The sequence below is a fragment of the Cygnus atratus genome, chromosome 4, assembly GCF_013377495.2.
Source record: "Cygnus atratus isolate AKBS03 ecotype Queensland, Australia chromosome 4, CAtr_DNAZoo_HiC_assembly, whole genome shotgun sequence".
NCBI classification, from domain to species: Eukaryota; Metazoa; Chordata; class Aves; order Anseriformes; family Anatidae; genus Cygnus; species Cygnus atratus.
The window spans coordinates 36,184,521-36,194,888 of NC_066365.1; the positions used below are offsets into that span (position 1 = coordinate 36,184,521).

General features: G+C 38.8%; 1 long non-coding RNA gene across 2 annotated transcripts; it reads left to right on the forward strand.

Moving 5' to 3' along the window:
• The first annotated feature begins 177 nt into the window (after window positions 1-177).
• On the forward strand, window positions 178-8,233 carry LOC118248013 (uncharacterized). 2 transcript variants are annotated; one of them, XR_004778648.2, is made up of 5 exons: window positions 178-457; window positions 714-815; window positions 5,997-6,111; window positions 6,221-6,408; window positions 7,617-8,233. It is a non-coding gene; the product is annotated as an uncharacterized LOC118248013 (long non-coding RNA). The 2 variants fall into 2 exon arrangements; XR_004778649.2 differs by lacking the exon at window positions 5,997-6,111.
• Window positions 8,234-10,368: the final 2,135 nt, after the last annotated feature.

Below are 10,368 nucleotides of genomic sequence, written 5' to 3' on the forward strand. Positions count from 1 at the left end.
GTGCGGCGCGGCGGGAGGGGCGGGGCTGCGCGGCGGCGGGGCGGCCGTGATGGCGATCGGGGGCGGGGCTTCGGGGGAGGCGGGGGGAATGGCGGCGCAGCAGTGATGGCGGCCGTTGGGCTGAGGGGAGTCCGGTGCTGTTGTGGTAGCGGAGGGGAGTGGAACGCCCCGCAGCCTCAAAGAAACGCCAGCATAAAGCCTGAAGTACCACAGCTGCCAGAAACACCGAGCCTGGAAGTTCAGAGTTAACTTAAAGATCGACTCCACCGTTTATAAAATATTCCGAACGTGCCGTTAAACTGCTCACACAGCCATAACTTTGCTCCTCTGCGCTCCAGTTTTCTGTTTGCTCCTCGTACCTATAACAGTTCTAGAAATCGCAACAGACGAGAAAAATTGCAATGGCAGAGTCATTGCGTTTCTGTACAAGTTGTGTTGGCCTAGGGATTTTTCTGAGGTAGTTAAAAGTATCAGATAATATTACCATCGATTTATTAATTACCTAAATTATTTTTTCAATGTTTCCTGTATTCGCATCTCTCAACTTTTTTTTTTTAAAGGACTTTGTACTTAATATTCATAAAAACTTGACCTCAAAGAAGGTGCTGGATTACATAGCTTGTATACCTGTGGAGCACAATACTTGTTCTACACCAGGATTTTTTAGTTTTTCTCAAGTCCAGTCATGCAATGTCTTTTTTGTTTTCCTCTAGAATTACCGATGGTATCTTCTGAAGCCAGAATGGGAGAGCAGTCCAGTCAGGAGTGCAGCCAGAACTCTGAAAGTAAGAGGGCTTGAAATCAAGATGCCAGAGGTATATATACACGAAGGGTAAAGTGAGACATGTGGAGGGAGGATCATATACAGAACAGAAGGAGAAAGTTTGGGGGTAGCTCTAGAGTTGCTCAGATGTGTCAGGATGTATGAGAAAGAGAAACAAAAAGAAGTGGAGAAAGGCAAGGTGGTATGGCAGGCTCATGGGGCACACCATGGAGGGATGACGATGAGAGGGGCAGTTGCCGTGAATAGCAGAAACCAATGTGAAAGAGCTGGGATGGCCTTCTGAAAATCTGGAAATGTGGATGGCTTGCAGGTCCAGAGATCTCCCCAGAGATGGGGAAAGCAGAAAACACGAGCAGCTACAGATCAGCAGGATCAGTTGTTTCTGTGAGCTAGGAGTCCAAAGGTCTGAGCAGGTCTTCAGTGCTTTCTCTTTGGTTTACATGATGGCCACGAGTAGGAGAACTCTGCCTGCTGCTTTGGCTAAGGGATCACCAGGTAGATGAGGCGATTTCTCCAAAGATAGCCACAGAAAGGTCTGAAAATCTACTGACCCAAGAAGAGCTAAAATTGATAGCCGGAGTCATATAATTGGTGAGAGGGAAAGCTAACTAATGTAGGAACATGGAGACTCTTGGTTCCATCCAGATGACCAAGTATACATACTCTTCATTTAATTAACTTATTTCCAGTAATAGAACTAGTAATGACAAACAAGTGGTTAAGAGTTACAATGGCTGGTTGAGTCACTGCGTATGTTTATGACTTCAGAGCTAAAAATAACCTGAACTGTGGGAATGATCCTAATTACAGCCTGACCATTAAATATGCAATTACCAATATATACATATGAGCTAAATTTTGGAACACAAACAGTTCCTCTGTTCTCAATGAAATTTAACTTCAATATATTAGTATATTACTAGGTCATGACCAAATGAAAATAAGTGAATTCTTCAGTCAATAAAATGTTTTAAAATGTTTACTCTGAAAAAGTAATGGAAAAAAACAGTTATGTTTCATCAAACAAAGATTATTAACAGTTCTGAATAATAATTACTCTTTCTGTAAAACAGCACAAGTAACAGAGTAAGGTAAACAATGGCTTAATAACTCAAAAATCTTAACGAAAGCAAGACAGAAAGGAAACCTGTTACTAAGAACCCTGGGCTAAAGATATCCTGTCAGCCTACAGACATTTTACACCTTATGTTTGAGATGGCTGCTTTCTAGCAGAACCTTTTCTAGGTAAGGAAAATGTGGCTCTCCTGCAGGGCCTCCCTAAGGGCTGGCAAGGCTCTAGACACAACATCTGCCCATTCCTTATTCCACCCATATGAACAGGTCTAACATGTTGGACTTGCTGCTGATGTATGGAGATAGCCACATAGCACGTATGGTGAATTTAGTCTCCCTGAGAGGTAGGATCCCCGTATAACTGCAGTAGGTTCGAGGCATCTGGTGCTGAGCATGTGGCGTGGCTGTGTGGCTGCAAGTCTGCTAAATCTAGTTTAAGATGGGCAGCAGAGGCACGGGGGAGTTGGCGGACAGGCCTCCGTTTTCAGTCACAGCTTGCTGTTAGATTAGTTTCACTGTAACATGAAACTGCACCGTGAGTCACGAACTTTGGAGTGCTAATCGTGGCTCTGATATCAAGTCCACTGGTGGCAGCAAGCAGCTTGTTTAACTGCAGGGCTGGTATCTGCGAAGTATGCATAGTAGTAGCTAGGTGCTGTAAGGTTCAATTACATAATGTTTACCAAGTATTAATTATTTTAATTTTCAAAGCGTTGATTAAAAATGCCTGAATGTTGAATCACTGTGTTCCAGTCGTACACTGTCACATGTCCCAAAGGCTTATTCATCGAAAAAACAACAGGGCACAGGTTTATTTATCCAGAAATCAAGACAGCACAGCATGTGGCCTCAGTGTCTTACTGATGGTAAAACCTGTTATCACAATGCAATTATTTATTTTTGAGGAGAGAAGCTCTGATTTGAAAGAGCTGTTTTCTCTTCTGTGGGTATAATCTGTCACGATTCAGTTTTACATATATAACATATATATTCACCAATGCAAGGAGCAACATTTGACTGAACGTGACTTTATTACTAATTCAGCATTAGTTTTCCATTGCTGTAACAGAAGCGCTTGCAGAGATCATGATAGGGATTCAGAAAACTTGTGTAGTAACCATCTTGAATATGAGTGGTAACCTTAGTTTCAGCCAAATAAGTGGCTATTAACAACTGTCATTGAAGGCTGCAGTTCAGCAATGGCCTCTGGGAGACCTAGGTAGTTCCTCATCAGTAATCTGGCAATAAGCTGCCTGAGTATTGGGCCAAGACGCTGGAAAGTTTAGGGAGAATCAGGCCTCTGTTGGGATTAAAAGACAAAAGCATGGACTGCAGGGCCAGAAAGTTAATGCATTAAAAGAGGGAGGTATGAGGTAAACTGATAGACCGTATCTGCCACTGGAAGTTTCCAGGAGTAAGAAATCTTTGTGGTTTTGTATGGTTTGGGGTTAGTTTGTCTGAAATATTGTACATAGACTCAGGCTTCTTTGCAAGGTAAAACTGCCTTCTTTATTAAATACTCTCAGTAAGGGGTTCAGCTGGTTGACTGTGATGAATATATTTATTTTTTTTCAGTACTTTTATTCAAAAGCATAACTGGCAAATCTTCATACACTCTTTCTGTCCAGTCTCAATTATGTGAATGAACAACTGATTATTGTTACTACATTTACTATTTCTGATGATGTTTATCTCATTGCATACCCTAAAGAAAGTGCCAATGGTAGTTAGATTGATATTTGGACAACTGAAAACTTAGCTGTACCTTAGACACCCCTTGATTCTTCTTCACTTGCGTCTCTGTGAAATTTAGAACTGTGTCAGTAAAGTCCCACAGAGGTCAGAAGGGTTTACTGTACCTAGACTCTCACAGCAAGTACCCAGAGGCAACGTATATGCCAAAACCTCACGTTTCGCTGGTAAGATGTGCAAAAATTTTCAAAGCCCTTTTGACAGTCTGAAAAGTGAACTTTTGGGGGCTACATATCTTTTTCCTTTTGTATGGCACAGAAGGTTCACAGTAAGTGTCCCAGATTTTAAAGTCAGCATAAACTGCATTATATTTAGGATGTGTGAGGCTAAATGCTTAAATACAGAGAATCAAAATAAGTTATGCCAAAAGACATGAATTTGTGCAATCCTTTATCTATTTCACTTGTGCAAATGACTATCTTGCCTGCATACATTTGCAATACAAATGCAACTTGAGTGTGTTCATATGAAAATGTGGCATTATGTAGGAATTTATGTGCAATGATGTATACTATTTTCAGGGGAAAAAATCGCAATGGTGAACTTCTTTTTCAAGTACAAACCGCTCTTAAAACAAAACAAAACAAAAAAGCCACGTCTGTATGAAGAACTTCCTTTGATAAATGATACATTTGATAAAGTTCAGATTCCTGATGAGGAAATAGCCTGTTTATAGAAACAGAGTTATACATCAGCCCAGTTATGTGACAAAATAATAAAAGTAGATTGGCTGCAAGGTCATTTGTGACTCAGAAATTAGACAGAATATGGACTGTGGAAATCAGCTGTGAGGCTATGGCAGAGGACAGTGCATACTTCGTTGAATCTGCCCCCAGAGATGTGTCAAATATCACACCTTTCACAGGAGAGAAAAGATTCACCAGGTGATGAAAATATTAAGCATTGTACTTCACTGCATATTACGCACACCTGACTTAACAGGTTTTTCACTATGATATTTTTACAATTCTCAGTAGTTGCACATTCATCCAAGTAGGTACGTATTCTAATTTGTAAGAATATGACAGCATACTTCATTTTTAAAAATAACAGGTTTAGCTTAAGCTAGAGTGCTGGTTTTTATCTGTTTTTAATGAGACACTAGGCAAAACCAATACTGAAATTCTTACAGCCATTGGCTGACACTTACAATGTCTGCTGCTTAATGAAGGAGTAAATTGAATCATAAATCTCCTATTTTTATTGCAGTTTCTTTATATGAGGGGTAGAAATCACCTTTCAAACTTAAGGGTTTCTGCTGTCTCCTTCTTCCTATATCATCCATGTGTCTTGTAAAAGGTACCCATAAAAGAATGTAATTTGTTCAAGAATAGACACTTATCAAATACCAAAGATGTTCATGCTATCAGATCTGGATATATTTTGTACATAACATTTGAAGGAATAACTGAGGACCAAATGTAAATTGTCATTAAAGACAAATCCAAAGTTGGGGAGGGGTGAATCCAGGAAAAAAGAAAACTAGAAAGTTAAGTTTCACAGAACAAAAAGTTTATGCCTGATACCTATGACCATGGCTTTATTGGGGTGTGCCTTAAAATAGATATTTCACCTTGCCTGAGCCTGGGGATTTGTCAGTATTAGAAGATATATACGTCCTGTGATGAGGTCAGTATCTCTGTATACATTTTCCAGTTGTTCCCTTACATTTATAACACTTCTACTAAGCCAGCATTTTGGCTTGTACGAAATCCTTGTCCTTGAGCTAACAAAACAAAATGTTTTTTTTACTGATAAGCCTGATCACATGGCACAAATACGTCTCATTGTTTTCAGTGGAACTACTGTACTGCTCAAAGTGGTCCTCACTGCCTGGGAGCGTTCTCTTCTACTGACATGTGCAGACAACTCCTACTTGAAGTAATCCACTGTGTCTCACACCTTTCTTTGTGTCTTGTTTTGTCTCACATTTGCTACAGCACATAAGATCCATGCACTATTTTTTAACTCAAATTGAGGTCTTGACTCTCTGTTATATATATATGTATATATACATGTATTAAATAGTGCACCATTGTATAAAAAAATACCATATCAGTTTTATTTTGGTTGGTTGGTTATGGTTTTGTTTGTTTGTTTGTTTGTTTTGTTTTGCGTACCATACATATAGTTTGAATTTTCTCTTACTTCCATAGTACTGTCATTACTCCTGTCCAGCCTTCATACATTTCATGGTCTGTATGATTTTGTTCTAATTATTTTGTCAAAGATTAAGCCTTGGTTTATCCAGAGTCTGAGAGTTTTAGCCTTGGTCATAATTGTGATTTTTTTCCACTTATGTCATCAGAAATCCAAGAAGGGTTGATTCTTCAGTAGTAAAGCAGGCACAAACTTTTCATAGTATCATTTTGTGTTCTCTGTTTAGATACATGTTTCTTGGACCCGAAGGCAAAGTTAGTATGTCTGGTGTCTACAGTTTCACCATTAGCTTCCTCTGTGTTAACTGGAATAATTTAAAACTTCTGCTGGTTCTAAACCAGGTACAAAGCTCCCTTCTGACTCTTACCTCCTTTCTGGCAGCTTGTTGCTTACTGTTGTGAAGGAAGTCATTACTTAATTTATAATATTTCTTTTTTTTTTTTTTTTAAGGAGCATCAGTGCTGATGACTGCCAACTCGGTATTTCTTTAGTTATGCTCAGAATACTCTGAATTATTCAGTAAACACCCCGTGTCAAAAATGTCTGGCAATGGTCCCTTTCATCCTCTGTCATCATTTTGACTACATCTAACCCACATTGCATGGTAGAGACACCCAGCTTAGTTCCAGGCTCAGCAGGTATGTCTGCACCCTGCCGCAAGTAATAAGCAATGCAATCTTTGTATTAATAGGAGCGCAGCTGAGCTGGTGCAGCTTCTGACACTGCAGGCTGGTTGCTACCAGTTCAAGTATCTCTGCACTATGCTTTGCTATAGGGTAGAGAGGTCCTTTGTTACCCAAAAAAAGTCTATTCAAACAGGTCAAATTGGATTTTGGAGCAAAAAAATCACGAAGTGACAGGAAGCTCACCTGCAATTAACAAATATGTGGGTCTGTAGACATGGGGGTGGAGGAAAATGTTATTAAAAATGTGGAAGCATTGCAGGACATGAAAGTGGCCACCTACACTTCATTTCTTTGCAACACCGAGTGAAGGTGTCTGACTCCCAGCTCAAGGAATCTCAAAACACTATAGAGATCATACACATAGCGTACACTGAATTACTTCGCCCAGCAATGAAATACCGTGGAACAAGGAATGTAGTAGCTCTGGACAATAAAAAAGGACAGAAAGAGTATTTTATGCAAATATGCAAGCACGTTTAACAAAAAAAATCAGATGCAGACCCACTAGCATATATTGTCTATAATCAGGGGTAATATAACAAGTGCATTATGTTGGTCTTGTACAGACATCCTCGAAGATTTCACCCTGAAGTGAGCAGATCACTTAAGGAGTGATTTAGCCCTAAGACACAGTGTAGTCATATCGGTAATCAGAATATACAATTAGTTTCTGTCTTCTGCCAGAAATGTCAGTGCAATTCAGTGATTTCTTTGAAAAGTTTGCCCAACTACTCTTTCATTCATCTCTTATATTGTAGATTTTTAGCTTTTTGGATTCAGCTCCAGTGTTTGAATTCCCAGAAGAATTCTTAGCAACAGAGTAATATATCAAATTCAGATTATTTTGGTTTGGAGTCTGTGATAATCTAGCAAAATAAGCCAGTCTGTTCATATTTTGACACTCTGTGCAGTGTTCCATGCGCTAATTTATATGCATAACAGCAAAAGGAATTATAACCATTTTTTGTTTGTTTCTTTGAATAGCTGAATTCTTTAGGATAAATGTGGATGAGTAAGAAAATTTTCTTTACCTCAGGCTTAAGATCTATGAAAAAAAAGGAATTGTGTGGATATACAAAAATGATGTGGGGTCAGATATGTACTCTGAAATGTGAAATTGTGTAAACACATTTTTATTTGGATTTCTTTTCAAATTTCAGCACAGATGGAGCCTGTGATAATTCAATAGTGGTGGTATTTTGTCTTCATCTTCAACCGGGATCTGACATGTTCTCTGCTTACAGTAGCTGCTGAAGGGAGCTTAGGTTAATGTGTATAATAATTGGTTCTTTGAACAGTTGGGCACAGTCTCAATCAGTTCCAGTTTCAGTATCAGATTTCTTTTAATCAGAGAGAAGTACAGTGTTTCTCAGATGCTCTGAATGCACTGAAATTGTTTGGGAAGAAAATGCTTTTAGCAATGCAATGTGGAAGCAAATGTTCCATGTTATAAATAACATGTGATTAGACAAATACACTAAGCTCATAGAGCTTATTTGTGTTGAATTGTGTCAGGATGTACTATGGACTTTTGTGCCCTGATTCCAATGATCTCATTCTTCTGGGACAGCATATATTTAAGGTAAAACATACTAGTTTAAATGTAGCATAAATACATATAGAAAATTAACTGTTTTCTTTACCGAATTCAAAATCTCTACTACCTATTATGTACAACATGAAAAAATGAATCTCTATTTAGGCCATTATTGGTGGCCAAAAATGTTTTTAAAATATTAGATGTATCCAGCCCCTCTTTTTTAAATTTACGTGATATATACTGACAGCTTGATATACAAATTATCCAAATAAAAAGAAAAGGAGAAGTACATTTTTTCCCATGGTTGTTATGTGTGTGGCTGAGTATCTTTGTTCTCCTAGAATGATTTAAAAGCAACAAGAGTATCACAGAAAGTTTATAGTGTCATAAACTACTGTAGGAAACCCTGGATAACGGAGAGGAAAATTAATTTTTATTTAAGTGGCTATAAATTGCTTTTGGTTTGTGAATGCTTGTTTAGTTTAATTTAAATCAGACATCTGACAATAGATGGAGTGTTCTTTTCTGTGAAACGAATTGCCATTTCAGTTTTTCAGCAAAGGTCTGCCTGAGGTAGGTCCCCTGGGGATGGCTTGTTCCCCTTGTTCCCTGAGCCTAGCCTCATTCTCTTCAGCCTCTCACCAGACAGAACTTCAGTTCCTACACAAGGATTTTTGTCTCGTGTTGTTTCTTGTACTGCGTATTATCACTGTAAGAGAAACAGCCTCCTAGCTGGAGTATCCGTTTAGTATCTACCTGATGTGTGTCCATATTTCTGCTAGTGCGGAAGAATTATCTTCCTCTCAGAGTAGAAGAGGGCAGGCTGGAAGGGATTGCTGAACTACCTCCACCTTCGAGGCCAATGTCTGATTTTTTCCTGTCAGTACAGACTTTTGTTTCCTATCAGTATTAGACAACTGCCTTTCCAAACCACGCAACTGAACCATGACTTATGTGCACCTTGTCCCTGCAGCCCATGAAAATAAAGTTACAGTGAAGGTGCCTGACGTGTGTATTGAAGCAGTGCTGTCAAACCATACATCCCTGCCTAAATGTGTTCTGTTGGGATCTTGTGAGTCCCCCTTCCTACCAATACTCCACAGATACCAATGCTTTTGAAGGTAAAACTCCTTCTTTAATACTTGGTCATTTAAAGTGTGTCTTTTCCAGTGTCTCATAAAACCCCTGTGAGAGATTAGCTGTGGCTCACAACTTGCTTGTGAAATAGATTCTGCTGTAGACAACTCTAAATGATTCATGAAAGGCCTCAAAATGATTTTATGTCACCTGGGACTCTCAGAGAATTATGCTTGACATTATCTGGTAGAGGAATTTGATTCTGTTTACTTGTTTACATTGTACCGTATCTGCATTTTTAAAATGGATCAAGAGAACAAGAAATTACATCCTGAACTGTCCAAGTGCTTTATGAATATCAGTCCTACTAAAAGCCAATAGGGTGCATGTTCTAAGATGTGTTCGGTGCTTTGAAAAATCCTCCTCTGTAAACACCTTGACATTTTCCTTGATGAATATCCATCTCACATACCCTCATAAACATCTATAAAACCACCTCACTCTCTTTTGATGACTCTCTGCCTCTTGAAGATATAGAAGAGCTCCTGTTGGCCTTGTGTAATCCCTCCTTGTTTTACTGGCCTTGACTGTCTCCCTATTACCTTCATGCTCTCACTATTGGTTATCTCATCTCTCTTGGTTCATATTTATATTAGCAGTGTTCAAAAGCTGGAGTAAGTTTTTCATTTTGTGCTTCTACAAGAAGTTCTAGGACATTGCTTGCTCTACAGCAAACATTTCCAGCAATGACAATCCAGTCATTGGAGCCCATTATCCATTACAGTGGGATAGTGTAGCAGTGGAAATAAAGATACAGATAGGGATGCATAAATAAAAGGATTTGGGATTCATCTGGAAACAATGAAATGGAACTGATTTTTGCTTCATTTGAGTAGTTAAGGTAGGGAAAAGATAATCATTACAGTGCCAGTGACACACTTGCTAGCACAATAGAAATAATCAGCATTCCAATTTAATGAGATGTTGCGGAGCATGAGAATATTTTGAAGTGCTAATGAAAAAGAAAGAAGTGTTATGAGAGGCAGAAAGCGGTAATTGGTAAATAGTAACGTACTTAAGGAATGGTGACAGTTTCATATGAAAAGGCATTGTAGGAATATTGATTAGTTTAATTTGGGCAGGAAAGATTTAAAGAAAGAAGACATCTAAAAGAAGAGCAGACTTACTTCTGCCCTTGCAAAGCAGAGATTAGTATTAATTAAAACTGAGATAGGACAATGTTTAGGACATGAATAACAGCCCAACTCATGCCGTGTGGAACACAACTCCTTTCA